General features: G+C 39.0%; 2 long non-coding RNA genes across 2 annotated transcripts; both read left to right on the top strand.

The window, feature by feature from the left end:
* Positions 1 to 156: 156 nt before the first annotated feature.
* Positions 157 to 9,737, top strand: LOC115833873. Its single transcript, XR_004029105.1, has 3 exons — positions 157 to 405; positions 2,559 to 2,629; positions 9,699 to 9,737. It is a non-coding gene; the product is annotated as an uncharacterized LOC115833873 (long non-coding RNA).
* A 19-nt stretch (positions 9,738 to 9,756) lies between these two features.
* On the top strand, positions 9,757 to 12,571 carry LOC115833872. The gene is made up of 3 exons (XR_004029104.1): positions 9,757 to 9,790; positions 10,764 to 10,874; positions 12,450 to 12,571. It is a non-coding gene; the product is annotated as an uncharacterized LOC115833872 (long non-coding RNA).
* The last annotated feature ends 4,947 nt before the right edge of the window (positions 12,572 to 17,518 follow it).

Genomic DNA, 17,518 nt, shown 5'->3' with positions numbered 1-17,518 from the left:
GCCAGCACCGGCGCCTCCAGCGGGCTTTCCTCCCCTCGGGGAGGCGCGAATCCTTAGGGGCTCCTCGAGAGGGCGCCAGGGAGCCGCTGCTCGCGGACACCTTTCGGCCCTCTGCTGCCGCCGTACCTCCCCCCCGCCCCCCCGCCCCGGCAGAAACCCGGAAGTGGAACTCTCGGCCATTCAGCCTTTGGGTGAAGACGGAGGCGGGTTCTGGAGAGACGTACACTGTCAGGGAGTGTTTGCTTCGCCTCCACTTCTGTTCCTCCCAGCCCTGATGCTGCTCCGGGTCACATACTCGGCCTAAGCCGGCTTCAGCCTCTCCAGGCAGAAGTCTCCCGGAGCCATGGCCGAGTACTCCTATGTGAAGTCTACCAAGCTCATGCTCAAGGGAACCAAGGCGAAGAGGTGGGTGCTGCAGCTCGGGCGGGAGGCTCCTCCGTTCTTTTCGGACGCACTCCAGCCCCGCGAGTCCGGTGGAAGCTGTGGTACGGAGAGCCGGCTTCGTGGCCTCCCAGGCTTAGCCCTGGCCTCTGTCCGGGCTGGACGGAGGCCGGACCGCGGTTCCCGGCGCCTGTGCAGGGAGGGGCAGCCTCCTGCGCGGACGACCCTGGAAACAGGGTAGACTGGCGGGTGACCGGTGACCCCGTACCCACGAGTTTGGGTCCCCTGAGGCATCTCTCCAGGCCTCTGCCTGGTGGGTCTGCGTTAGTCTGATCTCGTAGTTCATGACAATAACTTCCTTTATTAGGGATTATTCTTTTCTCCATTGTCTCTTCCTAGAAAAATTATTGATTAATTATTTCTAACCTAATATGTAGAGTGAAACCAGGATGAATCACACAGTGGTTGAGGTGTATATGGGCTTTGATAAGGATATGGACTCGAACCTGCACTCTGTCATTTACTGATTTTGTAATTTGTGGCAAGTTGGTTAATATGTCTGAACTTCCATTTACTCATTAACAGATCAAATATCTTTGAATCTCCGTTTACACATTTATACTTTAAGACGATTTTTTATACTTTTAGAATACTGTGAGAATTAAATGAGAGAACATATATGCAGTAAATAAATTGAGCCAAATGTGAGGAGGAGGTCATAGTGGTAATTTATTAGCTCTTTAGGAAAAAAATACCTGTGCACTCATATTCCCGCTTTTTTAACTGGCAGATTTGCCCGAGGTTGACCGTACACACAGATGTTGAGCATTTACTCCTGGTCTCCGTGATAAACAGAGGTTTTGGTATTTTTAGGCGAGATGGAAAGAAAGTATCAAGGAGTGAGCTGAAGCCACTGGCCTTGAGAACCCTGTCTAGGAGTCTGGCCTCATGAAGATGCCAGAATAAATGACAGGTTTATCCTGAATAAATGTGAGATTTTTACTCTGTGAATTTCCTGTGAGGAGAGGAGAGTTATCTTCTGAAAACTTTATGATGAAAATGCAGACAAGAGTGTCTTAAGATTATCGTAATAATCATAATTAATGCTTATATAGCACTTTCAATGTGCCAAGAAATTGTTGTAGGTGCTTCGCACGTTAACTTTTTTCAAATCGCTCTTGGTTTTTTCCTTTTTTTATTGAGCTGTAATTCATAATTATAAAATTCACCCTTTTGTACAGTCAGTGGTTTTTAGTATACGTTCAAGAGATTCACCACTGTCTAGTTGCTCAGCATTTTCATCATCTCAGAAGGAAACGTCCCCCTACCCATTAAGGCAGTCACATCCCATCCTCCCCCTCTGCTAGTCCTTGGCAACCACTAATCCGCTGTCTATGTGAAATCGCCTATTCTGAATATTTCTTAAGAAAGAAATCATGCAACATGTGGCCTTTTGTATCTGGCTTCTTTCTCTTATAACATTCTTGAGGTTCATCATTGTTGTAGCACTTGTTCCTTTTATGGCTGCGTAGTATTCCACTGTATGGATGTAACATTTTTTTCATCCATTCATCAGTTGATGAACATTTGGGTTGTTTCCCCTTTTTGGCTATTGTGACTAATGCTAGTGTGAATATTCTTATGTAAGTATTTTTGTGGGCATATGTTTTCATTTCCCTTGGGTATACATACTTAGGAGTAAAATTGCTGGGTCATGTGGTAACTCTTTAACTTTTTGAGGAACCCCATACTGTTTCCTGTAGATGCTGCACCATTTTACGTTTCCACCAGCAATGTGTGAAGGTACACATTACCTCTTAAACCTCACAATAGCCTTAAGAGTTAGGTTAAGTTATTATCCTAATTTTTTAAGTGGGGAATCTGATTCACAGAGAGATTCAGTACATTTTCCAAAAATCACAGAGCTAAGAAGCGAAAGAATCAGGATTTAAAATCTGGCAGTGTGGCTCTACAATCTGCTTTGAACTCTAACATAATATGTACAAAGCCTGAAGCAACTTCTCAGTACTGTATTTAAGAGGGCATAGCAATGTAAGTCTTCCTAAATCAATAATTTATAAATGAAACAGCTTAAAAGACTTCCAAGTTTCAATCCTACGATATTTATCATACAAATCAATATACCTAAACTCATCTATATAAATTATGTGCTGTAGTAAGAAGAAAAAGAGCAAATATAAGAAGAGAAAAAGAGAAGAAGACGAAGAAACCCAGCTTGATATTGTTGGTGAGTCAGTTTTCAGTGTTCTCTTCTGAAAAAAAGTTAACGTTTCTTGAGATCTCACTGAAAATATTTTCCTAGTTAGAAATTTATGATATATTCATATTCGTCTTAAAGTGCTTAAATATTACCTACAGTTATAAATTCCATTTATTCTTTAGCACAGTAGATGCCACTGATGCCTTTACTTCATTATCAGGAGAGAAAAATTATAACTCTCTGACTTAGTAGGCACCATTATACTGCTTAATAGCAGGAGATTCTGATACATAATTTTAAAGTCCTAATGTAAATGTTATTCAACCAAATATATTTTACAAGTTATTTTCTTTGCACATGTATGCATTTTAATTGTAGAAGTCAGTTGTCTCTTTCTTTTTTTTTTTATTTTTTAATTTTTTGTTAATTTTTTTTGCACACAAAGCAATAAATATTTTCTAAAAATACATACAAACAAAAAGATGCATGTCAAACATATTAGGAAGATTGCACATGGGAAGACGGGGAATAGAAATGGAGGGTGGGAATTAAAGAAAATAAACGAGAGAGGGACTTTGTATGGATCAATGATAATAACTCAATCCTCTATTTGACAAAGAAGAAGGAGAAGGAAGAGGAAGAAAAAGCAAGTGGGATAAAGGATCAGAAAGGGAGGAAAATAGAAAAAATTAGAGTATGACTCCAGGGTAGACCTGTTTTGTTGTCGCTGGGTTGGTCGGTTGGTTTGTCTGTTGTATTTTTCATATGTTTTGCCATGTTGGCCAGGCTGGTCTCGAACTCCTAGCCTCAAGTGATCAACCCGCCTCGGCCTCCCAGAGTGCTGGGACTACAGGCATGAGCCAGTACGTCCAGCCCCCACATTGCGTCTGGCCTCTGTGGTAGACCTCCCAGATGGGGCGGCCGGGCAGAGGTGCTCCCCACATCCCGGACGGGGCGGCTGGGCAGAGGCACCCCTCACTTCCCAGATGGGGTGGCCGGGCAGAGATACTCCTCACTTCCTAGACCCTAGATGGGGTGGCGGCCCTGCAGAGGTGCTCCTCACTTCCCAGACAGGGCAGCTGGGCAGAGGGGCTCCTCACATCCCAGATGATGGGCGGCCAGGCAGAGGTGCTTCTCACTTCCCAGATGGGGCGGCCGGGCAGAGGGGCTCCTCAGTTCCCAGACGGGGCGGCCGGACAGAGGTGCTCCTCACATCCCAGACAGGGCGGCTGGGCAGAGGTGCTCCTCACTTCCCAGATGGGGCGGCCGGGCAGAGATGCTCCTCACTTCTTCCCAGACTGGGTGGCCGGGCAGAGGCGCCCCTCACTTCTAACCAGGTGGGGCGGCCGGGCAGAGGTGCTCCTCACTTCCCAGACGGGGCAGCCGGGCAGTGACACTCCTCACTTCCCAGATGGGGCGGCTGGACAGAGACGCTCCTCACTTCTTCTCAGACTGGGTGGCCGGGCAGAGGCGCCCCTCACTTCTAACCAGGCGGGGCGGCCGGGCAGAGGCGCTTCTCACTCCAGTCTTTCAAAATGTAAGTGCTGTTATTGTTCATAAAAACTTCCTGTCAGTTTAACAGAAAGTCTGTAACAATCATAATATATTTAAAAAGAAAAAGTATGCAATACTATAATACATTAAATTGGAATAAATCAATAAGAACATAGAGCCTTAAAGAGATCTCAAAATAGAGTGCAACAAAAATAGCATTAGTAGTTTTGCCCACAATTATTTCTGTATACCCTTAGTGCCTAGATATGGATCTCATTTCCATTAAAGAACCTGTCAATTTTAGGTCTCAGAGTAGGAAAACAGAATAGTTCCTAAGTATCTTCTTTGTAGCAGAAATCATGGATGCTTTCAGAAACATTCGAGACTGTCAGCGAACAGTGGAGCTTGCTAAGACCAAGTTGTGATAATTTGTGCATAAAATAAATAATAATAGTTCATTGAAGTAAATTATCTCTAAAAGACTTTCAGTTCATAAGCTTAAAATAGTGTACGAAAAGAAAGTTTTAATTTAAGAAGAAAAAAGATACATACTAATTCTTAATTTTAGTAAGTAGACAGTTGTAGTATATGGATGTTTTGTTAAATCTTTGTTGATACAGAATACATAGTTTCCTTTTTCTGTTTGTGTGAGAAGTAAAGATTCAACAAAAATATGTGAGTGCTAAACAGTCTTTAAAAAGTAGATAACTATATCAAAAACAGTAAGGACCAACGGGCAGCTTGCAGAACAAGCAAATAGAAGATAAGCTCAGCCTGAGTAGCAGCTTTGGTAGTGTACACTAATGAATTGAAAATAGGAATTCAGAGTGTTTTCTAAGATGACAGATTAAACAAACATCCCCCCAGAAAGAGGTAATCACTTAGACTGATTTCTTCACCCCCTAGGATAAAATCTTAAGTCAGTGACTTGAAAACTATTTTGACCCAACCCATTGAGAAATGCATTTTTACATTGCAGCCCAGCACACACACATGTATAACTGAAGCAAGAGTTGTGCTTAACAATACTTATCCCTGTGTTATGCATCTTGATATTTCTTATTCTCTTTTACCCCTTCCTCTGTGTGTCTGTGTGTATTCCTTCCCCCACCCCCCATACCGTTCAGGAAACACTACATTGAAACACTACATTGATTTCATGACCCGCTAATGTGTTGCAACCCCTTTGAGATGATCCTACTAGTTATGATGAGATACTTGTAATAAAAGTTACACTAGTAGAAAAGGCCAATATATCCTAAGGCCTTAGATGATGACTTAGGTAGTACTAATAATACAACGCTTTAGGAAAGTTCATTTCATTTTATTTTTAGGAAGGACACTAAGTTTCAAAAATTTAAATTTAAATGAAAGAAGGTCTTAAAACTCTATTGCAAAAAGGACTCAGCTGAATAATCTGTGGCACAGGTTTAAATCGTCTTGGACCACCCTGCCATGTTCCAGGGCTCACCAGGAGCCATCCAGATGAGAGACCACCCAGCCCTCGTGACCTTGACTAAGAAATTAAATCCATGTTATCAGCACTTTTTTAACTGGATGTGATATAAGGTTAACATATTTTGTAATCATTGTATTTATAAATATTTTGTCTAAATATTATGGTATTCCAAGTTTTCCAAAAGAATCAACCAAATACAAGTTATAAACATTATATTTGTTAAGGGAGTTAAGCTAACCAAATTTATAACCCAGATTTAGATACACAAGAAAATCAGTCTTTAAAGTTTTGTTTAATAGAAAGTAGTGTAATATATCAAACATTAAAAAACTAAAAAAGTTTATGAATATTTTTACACACAAAAGTCCCTCAGACATTGATTCTTAAATTCAAAACACCAAAGGCATTGTATATACCTTTTCATGTTTTCTAATTGTGAAGAAAATAAATTTTACTTAAAATGCTAATATTTGAATAAAGTCCTACTAGGAAGATACATTACAAATATTTATTGTGGTAATCATTGAATAGTAAAATGATAGGTGATTTTGGCTTCCTTTTCTATATGTTGTTGTATTATATTTTTCAGGTTTTTCTATAAGTTCTTTCCTTTGATTTTTAAATCAGGGAGGAAAAATTAATCCAGTCTAAACACTTAATATTTCTTCTACAAGAAGTATCCTCATGGCTATTTTGTTATTTTGTTTCACTTAGGGGAAAATGGCTTTACTGGCCTCAAATAGCTGCTTTATTAGATGCAATGAGGCAGGAGACATAGAAGCAAAAAGTAAAACAGCAGGAGAAGAAATGATCAAGGTAATGATATTTTATACAGATAACTCCATTCACACATGCGATGTGACTGTATCTCTTTAAAATGTTAAATGGTCATTTATTGTCACTTTAAAGATTTAGTTAATAGCTTTTTGTAATGTGGTGTTTCAAATAGACTCATTTTTAATTATAAATCCCGTAGTTGATGGCTCGTTTATACAATGTGGCAGAGAAATGAGTGCATCTAGGAGCTACCTTGCCATTATCTCCATGGATTAGTATCTTTTTCTGGTAGTTCCACGTGCTCTCTTTAGGCTTTCATGTTCTTGTTTTCTTGTATTTTAAAATCTAATTTTTAAAATAGATAACATGTACACGTGGTCCAACATTTTCAAATAAAAACATGTGAAGACATAGGCCTGACATGCGTCTTACTCACCTGTGTCCCAGCTCCTGTTCCCCTTTCCCTTTCTTTTTATAGCCTCCTAAAATTTCTTTATAAACATATGAATATATTTATAATTTTCCACTGTTTTACACTAAAGGTAGCCTCCTCTATAGTCTTCTAGACTTTGATTTTTCTTAAAACCATATCTTGGAGAGTTTTCTACTATTAGTTTAAATGTAGAAAGTTTTTTCTTTTTCTTTTCCTCTCTTTCTGTTTTTTAACAGCCACATAATATTCCATTTTAGGGATGTACCTTAATTTATTTAGTCTCTTATATATGGAAATTTAGGCTGTTGCCAGTCTTTTGCTCTTATAAACAGTGCTGCAGTTCATAACATTGAATATGCATCAATTTGTAGATGTGCGGGTGGACCTGAAGATAAATTTCCAGAAGGAGAATTACCATGTCAGGGGTATATGCATTTGTATTTATGTAATGCTTGAGCTTCTGTGATGATAAATCATAGCAGAACTTCTGGGGCCTTAGCCCTCACATTTTAAAAATATTTTTATTAATAGTACCAGTCTTCTTTGCATTAGGAGAAACATTAATCACGTAAAACATGATTTTTATTTTATTTTTAAAATTTGTGTGTTCACTAAGCTGGAAATAAAAGTTCCTTATTCCAGGCTAAATTCCCTCATCTGTAGTCAGATGCGTTATCCATTGCACCACTGGCCTGTGCCCACCCTAATCCTACTCTTTGTTTTACATCATTGTAAAAGTTACACAGACATCTTCATATCAAGGTGAAATTCTAAATAATACTTTAATATAACCTAGATAAATCAAGTAGTTAACTGGAATTTGATGAAAACATGTAAGGCTTTTTTAGACTCACAAAAGCCACTGATCTTTAATTATAAACATATACCAAGATGTGTCTGAAGAATAAATCCCCCCTTATTGACACGTAGTTTTTCTGTTTCTTGGCATTCTGTCCCAGTACTGAGCATCCTGAACCTTGCTTTGTCTGTCTCTGTTGGGAATCACAGGTTGCATCCAGTCTGACCCAGATTTGCTCTGTAAGGCATTGTGGGGGCCGGAGTGGAAGGCTCTAAGAGGGGCAAATGCCTTTTCTAAAATGCCTTTCATTCTTATCAGAGCATGAAAATTTATGTTACATTTTTCTCTACTACCAGTGCAATTTAAAAGCATCTATCAAATCTCTGTACGTGCTTCACTTTAGATTTCCGGTCATATGTTTGATTTTCTTTCTAGAATAGTCTTGATTTCAAATAATTTCAAATCTAAAGCTCAAACAATTTCAATCTAAAATGTAGATATTTTCTTACAGAGAAGGGAAATGTTATATTTTTTCATTGCATGCACCCAGAACATGCGTTGTAGTCTTGAATTCCCATAATACCCCTGTGAGGTGGATGTGAGCTCAGCATTACAGACAAGAAGACAGCCTTTGACCCTCCTTACATCTTCGTGGTTTTTGTCAGTCAGTTCATGGAAATCACAGTGATTTCAAGGTGTGGTAAGACAGGATGTGTACCCAGGCCCAGCTGACTCCAGAGGCCACTCTCAATATTTCATAACACATTGCTTCTCAGGAAACAGGTCATTGGGGAAATGCAGATGGGTTTGTGACTTACATTTAATTTTATTTATATTTTATTGTATCATGTTTAAATTATTTTCCATCTGGATATCACCACAAAAGTGTTATTGAAGGCAACAATTGCAAATATATGTGCAGTGCTTTGCACTTATACAAAGATACAAAGATACTTACACAAAGATTGCGTTTTTCACTATTTAAAGCAATTTTCAGACGAAATACAAAGTTTTCTGGGTCTCTTTGGCTAGTCAAGTACCTGGAAGCTCTGAACAGTGATTATTTAGGACTCTTTTCCTTTACCATTTAATTGCAGGGTCTCCTAATCTCTGTCAGCCCTTCACCTTTATGACCTTGCCTTATCTACCAGAACACAGCTCCCTCATACTAAAGATAGCCTTGTGTTACCTCTGTCAGCCCTTCACCTTTATGACCAGAACACAGATCCCTCTTACTAAAGGTAGCATTGTGTTACCTCTGTCAGCCCCTCACCTTTATGACCAGAACACAGATCCCTCTTACTAAAGGTAGCATTGTATTACCTCTGTCAGCCCTTCACCTTTATGACCAGAACACAGATCCCTCTTACTAAAGGTAGCATTGTGTTACAGGCCCTAGCACGGAATGTTTTCAGGTCTGGGACCCCTTTAATCAAAACTGTCACAAAGATGTCATTGGCACAAACACGTTATTTATCATCACTTTCTAAGCAACCCTGGAACTGGACTCTGGCCACAGAGATCCCTTAGGAGACATGAGTCCTTACCATTGCCAATTGCCTGTTCTGTGGGTGATCCTAATTGTTGAATGCAGATCAATTAACTTATGACATGTGATAATAAACATCTATCCAAACTTAGGAGGATATAAGAAGCTAGTAAAAGAGGTGGGTTCCAATTAATTAAAAACAAGTTGTGTAATGTTAAAAGTTTTAATATTTTGGTAATAGTCTGTGCAACATAAAATAGCTATTAAGCTTTCAGTCTGATCAAATGAACAACTGTCTACTAGGGATAATTTGATCCTAGTGTATTCACTTGGAGGACAAAATTAAATTAGTTAATGATTGCTTTATTGCCTAGCAGGATCTGATGCGTAAAATGTTTCTGAAATAATTTTGTCTGTAGTGTTTCTGACACAAGGGCTTCGGAGGAAGCATGTGATAGCACTTACTCATATAGATTATATGTATGAAGTAAAAGCACATAGCCAGAACCTTTTTCTGAATATAGTTGCTCAGTTAATTTTTTCTTCTGCATAAGAAATCATCTCAAATGTTCTTATGTGATACGTAAAGTGGGGAAGATGGAAGATAAACATATAACCCATTGGATTCTCTTTTCCAATATCTAGATTAGATCTTGTGCTGAAAGAGAAACCAAGAAAAAAGATGACATTCCAGAAGAAGACAAAGGAAGTGTAAAACAATGTGAAATCAATTATGTGTATGTATTCTTTTCCTTTTAGACCTACAGATTTGACAGTGAAGTGCTTCTCAAAGTGCTTTCAAAATAAATTACCTAATTAGCTGGGGATGGTGGTGCATGCCTATCGGCCCAGGTACTCGGGAGGCTGAGACAGGAAGATTGAGCCCAGGAGTTCAAGGCTGCAGTGAGCTCTGATCACCACTGCATTCCAGACTGGGTGGCAGAGCAAGACCCTGTCTGAAAAAATAAAACTGACAAGAAGATACAACACAATGTGTCCTCTAGGACAGAGCACTGAGTTAAATGCTTTTCTTTTCTTGAGGCTTCAGTTTTCCTAATCGTCCTACCAGCTCTCAAAGCTAGTCACTCGGGTTAGTCAATCTCTCTATTGATTCATAGAATGGGTGTGATGCCAGTCAAAGGCTGTGCTATGGCCAAGACACAGGGGACTCCACCCAGTATGCCCTAATAGAAGTGGGGCCTTGTGCTACCCAGCCAATGAGTGGACCTCCTCGTGAGAGGTTACGAAGGTCATCTTTGTTGAAGAGCTCCAGCTTATTTAAAAAAAAATACAATTAGACCTTTTTTTTTCTCCCCCAAGACGGAGTCTTGCTCTGTCCCCCAGACTGGAGTGCAGTGGCGCGATCTTGGCTCATCGCAACCTCTGCCTCCCAGGTTCATGTGATTCTCCTGCCTCAGCCTCCCGAGTAGCTGGGACTACAGGCACGCGCCACTATGCTTGGCTAATTTTTGTATTTTTGGTAGAGAAGGGGTTTCACCATGTTGGCCAGGCTGTTCTCGAACTCCTGACCTCGAGTGATGCGCCTGCCTTGGCCTCCCAAAGTGCTGAGATTGCAGGCATGAGCCACTGTGCCTGGCCTACAATTAGACTTTTTAAATAAGTGAAAAATTAACAGTATTTATAAATTTAATAGTAAATATGTATAATCAGAGTTTGAGGTATTTTTCAATGAAGACATTTTCTTTGCAGAAAGAAATTTCAGAGCTTCCAAGACCACAAACTTAAAATAAGTAAAGAAGACAGTGAAATTCTTAAAAAGGCTCAGAAAGATGGATTTTTGCACGAGATGCTTCTGGATAGGTAGCTATTTATTTACTTATTTCCACTATTTTCAGTAGCCAATAGAAATGGCATGTAGAAAACCTACATTCTCTTAAATTACTGTAGTTTTCACATTTTTGTCTATTTCTAATTTATGAGTGTGGCAATATTACCTAGAGAGGACATCATAACTTTGGGAAAAGACTGTCAAGAAAGAATATCTAAAAATTATAACCGATTCTAAGTATATACTTTAAGAAATTCAGATTTGACAGTATCTACTTCATAAATTTATCATTATCTTTTTATAACTATTAGAACCACAGTTAGAAAGAAGCAGTTTGGCTAATATAAAAATTATGTGGATTCTGTTAGAGTAGTTCAGGTTCCTTAAAATAAAAATAGATCAACTAAAATACTAAGTATAAAAGCTAAACCAGTGAAATTGAAGCAGTTTTATTGTAAGATTTGGAAGAGTGCGGGTGTTTATCATAGCACATTATTAATATTTATTAATATTAATATTTATTAATATTTAAGGTAGTAATTAATAAATATTAATTACTACCTTAATATTAAAATATTAAGGTAGATAAGTAATGTCCTAGATTTAGACATAGAAAAACAGGTGGAGACGTTTAGCTGTGGGTGTACAAGTATAAATCAATTAAGTGCCAGATTTTGATAATCACCAGCCACTCATTCAAATCCTATGTTGCAAAGTTACTCTTTTTTGTTTGTTTGTTTTTTTGTTTTTTGTTTTTTGTTTTTTGTTTTTCGAGACGGAGTCTCGCTCTGTCACCCAGGCTGGAGTGCAGTGGCGCGATCTCTGCTCACTGCAAGCTTCGCCTCCTGGGTTCACGCCATTCTCCTGCCTCAGCCTCTCCCAGTAGCTGGGACTAAAGGCGCCCACCACCACGCCCGGCTAATTTGTGTGTGTGTGTGTGTATTTTTAGTAGAGACGGGGTTTCACCGTGATCTCGATCTCCTGACCTCGTGATCCGCCCACCTCGGCCTCCCAAAGTGCTGGGATTACAAGCGTGAGCCACCGCGCCCTGCCACAAAGTTACTCTTACCCTTTTTTTTTTACATTACTTGATAAAGACAATGTTTAATTTCATATTTCCTGTTAACTAGCTGGTAGAGTTCATACTTAAAGTCAGTAAATAATGTTAAGAATTTTTTCCAGCTGAGCAAATGCATATGTATCTAGTTGTAAGAAATCAAGAAGAGGATATAAAATATAATCAGGATGTGAACTCTAAAACGGAATAAGCTCTATGTCTTCTAACTTTTATCACTTGTAATAATACAGCATTCTCACCCTGTTAAATGGAAATTTAGAGCACCTTTAAATTCTGGAATAATTAAAATTGCTATTTGGATTGAACAAGCCCTTAGGCAACATTTATTGAATATTAGGAAATCACTTTTATAAGATTAGCAACCATTTTTTATAGAAACCAAATTTAAAAGTACACATATTTTAATATAAGCGTTGTGGTAATAACCAAAATTGAACACAGTTTTAAAGCTTTTTATATTTAGTAGCAGTTGAATATATATGGCATGTTTTACATAGATTAATTTTATTATTTTTCTTTGTTTAAACAGGAGAGCCAAATTGAAAGCTGACAGATACTGCAAGTGACTGGGATTTTTGTTTCTGCCTTATCTTTTTGTGTTTTTTTCTGTGTTTGGTTTTTTGTCCTCGCGACAGTTGGCTGAGAATAATGGTTTCCAGCTTCATCCATGTCCCTATAAACGACATGAACTCATCCATTTTTATGGCTACATAGTATTCCATGGTGTATATGTGCCATATTTTCTTAATCCAGTCTATCATTGATGGACACTTGGGTTGGTTCCAAGTCTTTGCTATTGTGACTAGTGCTGCAATAAACATATGTGTGCATGTGTCTTTATAGCTGCATGATTTATAATCCTTAGGGTATATACCCAGTAATGGGATGGCTGGGTCAAATGGTATTTCTAGATCCCTGAGGAATCACACACTGACTTCCACAATTTTTGAACTAGTTTACAGTTCCACTAACAGTGTAAAAGTGTTCCTATTTCTCCACATCCTCTCCAGCACCTCTTGTTTCCTGACTTTTTCAAGATCACCATTCTAACTGGTGTGAGATGGTATCTCACTGTGGTTTTTATTTGCATTTCTCTGATGGCCAGTGATGATGAGCATTTTTTCATGTGTCTGTTGGCTGCATAACTGTCTTCTTTTGAGAAATGTCTGTTCATATCCTTTGCTCACTTTTTGATAGGGACGTTTTTTTTTTTCTTGCAAATTTGTTTTAGTTCATTGTAGATTCTAGATATTAGCCCTTTGTCAGATGAGTAGATTGCAAAAATTTTCTCCCATTCTGTAGGTTGCCTGTTCATTCTGATGGTAGTTTCTTTTGCTGTGCAGATGCTCTTTAGTTTAATTAGATCCCATTTGTCAATTTTGGCTTTTGTTGCCATTGCTTTTGGTGTTTTAGACATGAAGTCCTTGCCCATGCCTATGTCCTGAATGGTATTGCCTAGGTTTTCTTCTAGGGTTTTTATGGTTTTAGGTCTAACATTTAAGTCTTTAATCCATATGGGATTAATTTTTGTTTAAGGTGTAAGGAAGGGATCCAGTTTCAGCTTTCAACATATGGCTAGCCAGTTTTCCGAGCACCATTTATTAAATAGGGAATCCTTTCCCCATTTCTTGTTTTTTGTCAAGTTTGTCAAAGATCATATAGTTGTAGATATGTGGCGTTATTTCTAATGGCTCTGTTCTGTTCCATTGGTCTATATCACTGTTTTGGTACCAGTATCATTCTGTTTTGGTTACTGTAGCCTTGTAGTATAGTTTGAAGTCAGGTAGTGTCATGTCTCCAGCTTTATTCTTTTGACTTAGGATTGACTTGGCAATGTGGCCTCTTTTTTGGTTCCATATGAACTTTAAAGTAGTTTTTTCCAATTCTGTGAAGTCATTGGTAGCTTGATGGAGATGGCATTGAATCTATAAATTACCTTGGGCAGTATGGCCATTTTCACAATATTGATTCTTCCTACCCATGAGCATGGAATGTTCTTCCATTTGTTTGTATCCTCTTTTATTTCATTGAGCAGTGGTTTGTAGTTCTCCTCGAAGAGGTCCTTCACATCCCTTGTAAGTTGGATTCCTAGGTATTTTATCAACCAAAAAAAGTCCAGGACCAGATGGATTCACAGCCGAATTCTACCAGAGGTACAAGGAGGAGCTGGTACCATTCCTTCTGAAACTATTCCAATCAATAGAAAAAGAGGGAACCCTCCCTAACTCATTTTATGAGGCCAGCATTATCCTGATACCAAAGCCTGGCAGAGACACAACAAAAAAAAGAATTTTGGACCAATATCCCTAATGAACATCGTGCAAAAATCCTCAATAAAATACTGGCAAACCGAATCCAACAGCACATCAAAAAGCTTATCCAACATGATCAAGTGGGCTTCATCCCTGGGATGCAAGGCTGGCTCAACATATGCAAATCAATAAACATAATCGAGCATATAAACAGAACCAAAGACAAAAACCACATGATTATATCAATAGATACAGAAAAGGCCTTTGACAAAATTCAACAACCCTTTGTGCTAAAAACTCTCAATAAATTAGGTATTGACGGGATGTATCTCAAAATAATAAGAGCTATCTATGACAAACCCACAGCCAATATCATACTGAATGGGCAAAAACTGGAAGCATTCCTTTTGAAAACTGGCACAAGACAGGGATGCCTTCTCTCACCACTCCTATTCAACATAGTGTTGGAAATTCTGGCCAGGGCAATCAGGCAGGGGAAGGAAATAAAGGGTATTCCGTTAGGAAAAGAGGAAGTCAAATTGTCCCTGTTTGCAGATGACATGATTGTATATCTAGAAAACCCCATTGTCTCAGCCAAAAATCTCCTTAAGCTGCTAAGCAACTTCAGCAAAGTCTCAGGATACAAAATCAATGGGCAAGTATCACAAGCATTCTTATACACCAATAACAGACAGAGAGCCAAATCATGAGTGAACTCCCATTCACAATTGCCTCAAGGAGAATAACACACTGCTTTCCTACCATGCAGCAGGTAAACATAAATATATGCAAGTCTTGCCTGGTCAGATCATACATCAAGGTTAGCCTCTTAAATTTGTCTATGAATTTTCCTGGCATCTCTGAAAACTGTTTTAGTTTTTCCTTGCATATGGCTAATTCAGACATGGAAAAGGGTACATATACCTGTATAGTGTCCCTATTATCATTTGTCACTTCCCAGAGAGGGTAAACATTCAACTTTGCCACATGATAAGAAGCCCCACTGCATGTTGTTCTGGTGAAGCTCGGGTGTTTCAAGAGTGGGGTATGTATGTAAGACAGGACTCGAAGGGCAGGGAGAAGATGATGACCAGACACTAGATAACCCTGGAAAACTAGAAGAAGTTAATAACATGTGGCACACCTCACCAGAACTGGAAGGAGTCTGACTGTGTTCTTATGGGGTGCTCAGACTGGCAGGGGGAGTTCAGCTCCAGCTAAGAAAAGCCTAATATTAAGAGGCACTTGCATTAAAAGGGTAATCAATTATGTGCTGTCCCTATTTTGTCTTTTCCTCCATCAAACATACAGAGGCTCATTTTAATTTTTTATCCTGACCAAGCATCAGAGAAGCCTATATATAAAGTATTTCTTTCCATTTGGTTTCTCTTCTATAAAATTAAGCTGCAAAAAAAGGGGTCAGACTGGACAGCGGAAATGGGAAGGCTGTAACTTGTACATTGTAATGTATTAGTCCATTTTCACACTGCTATGACAAAACTCTTTCAGGAAAAAAGTGACATGCTGGGTTTACAAAGTAGGGTCGAGCTGCCCTGTACCAGTTCATCAAAGATGACCTTATGGTTAAGAAATGAGAGGAAACTGTTAAGAAAAAGTCTCATGTTCTCCATCTTGAGGCTAATTGTTTGCACAGGGTTGTTATAAAAGAGGCTGTCACTAAACAGGCATATCTGATCTTATCATGTAGGACTGTTAAATACCACATTTCAACTTCTAGTCATAATGATGGGGAGGTTATTGCTGATTTTTTTCTGATAATTAAGGTAGAAAAATACTAGGTTCCAAGACATCTCTTTTTTTCAGTGTCTCTTGGACCAGTGGCAAATTAAATAAGAAATCAGCTAAAAGTCAGAGGATCGCTAAGGAAAGTAAAAGCTCAACTGTGTGGGGCCTCTTTCCTGGGGCAGCCTCCAGGCTACTGCAAAACAGAGGTGGTGAGCAGAAAGGTGACAAGATGCAGAGCACTCAGGTGAGGGACAGAGAGCACAAGATGGACAGTCCAAAAAGAGAAAGTGGTAAACATCTTGTTTAGCCAAATCCATTCCCCTCAATATTCCTGAGGGCCCCTAACCCTGTGAGCTTGGCCCCTAATCTGAGTATGATGCCCCTGGGCCTCTAACTTTTGGGGCTGAGTCTCTCACCCTAACATTGTGCCCTAGAACCTCTCACTTAAGTAGTAGTGGATAATCATTCTTGCCCACCAGAATGGCTTCACAACTCTAAAAGACGGCCCACTTGCCAGGTGTCAGCTGATTGATTCTGTGTGGATTGTTTTCCTTGGAGTGGGAGTCTTGTCAGGGTGTACATTCAAGGTGTTGCTAAAAGATGTTGCTGGAAAAGAGGGTCCTGATACAGACCACAAAGTAGGATTCTTAGGTCTTGTGCAGGAAAAAAATGTGAGGTGGTCAGAGAGCACAGTGAGAGAAGCAAGTTGACTAGAAATGACTCCATTAGAGTTGGACATCCTCAGAAAACAAGAGCAGGGATGCATTTTCTTTTGTTAGTGTCTCTGCTTATAACTAACTATAAAGAGAAAGAGTTATAATTAAACTTGGAATGTGCAGATGTACTCACTAAAGTCGGGGCTATTGGTTTTAACAATGACCATTAACCCGTTGACCTAAGCTAGCTCATTAATATTATCCTTACAAAAAAAATGCTGTCCTCCTAAGACATTTATACATTTTTCAGGCTTAGTGGAAAATGTCTTGTATGGCCACAAATATTCTGCAATTGTAATTTGTGGCCAGCTAAAAAATGTGGCTATTTTCAGACCATGAGTATTAATCTTCTAGATGCCTTGTGAGTACCTAGCTGCTCATATTAAGATAGAGTATTCTAGTCATGTTTATTAAACTAGAAGCTTGGTAACCATGAGTTCCTCTAACACAACAAGTCTACTCCTCAAGGAGAAAATTTATTTCTCAGGAATTTTGTGCATTTTGTTTGATGGAATTTGCTATGTTTGCTAAAATGGCAGAAAAGAGTGAAATTAGTCCTCAAAGATTACTCAAGATTGGATATAAAGTAAACAAAATGATTATAGGTACTATGCAAGTTGATACGTTGATATTCAAAAGAAATTTTGTTTGAAACACAATGAGATTTTTATTTTTACTTATTATTATTATTATTTTGAGACAGAGTCTTCTCTGTTGCCCAGGCTGGAGTGTAGTGCACCATCTTGGCTCACTGAAACCTCTGCCTCCCAGGTTCAAGCAATTCTCCTGCCTCAGCTTCCCAAGTAGCTGCGATTACAGGCATGCATCACCACACCCAGCTAATTTTTGTATCTTTAGTAGAGATGGGATTTCACTCTGTTGGC

The sequence above is a fragment of the Nomascus leucogenys genome, unplaced genomic scaffold (genome assembly GCF_006542625.1).
Source record: "Nomascus leucogenys isolate Asia unplaced genomic scaffold, Asia_NLE_v1 000504F_328716_qpd_obj, whole genome shotgun sequence".
Lineage (NCBI taxonomy): Eukaryota > Metazoa > Chordata > Mammalia > Primates > Hylobatidae > Nomascus > Nomascus leucogenys.
This window is presented reverse-complemented; position numbering and strand designations above follow the sequence as displayed.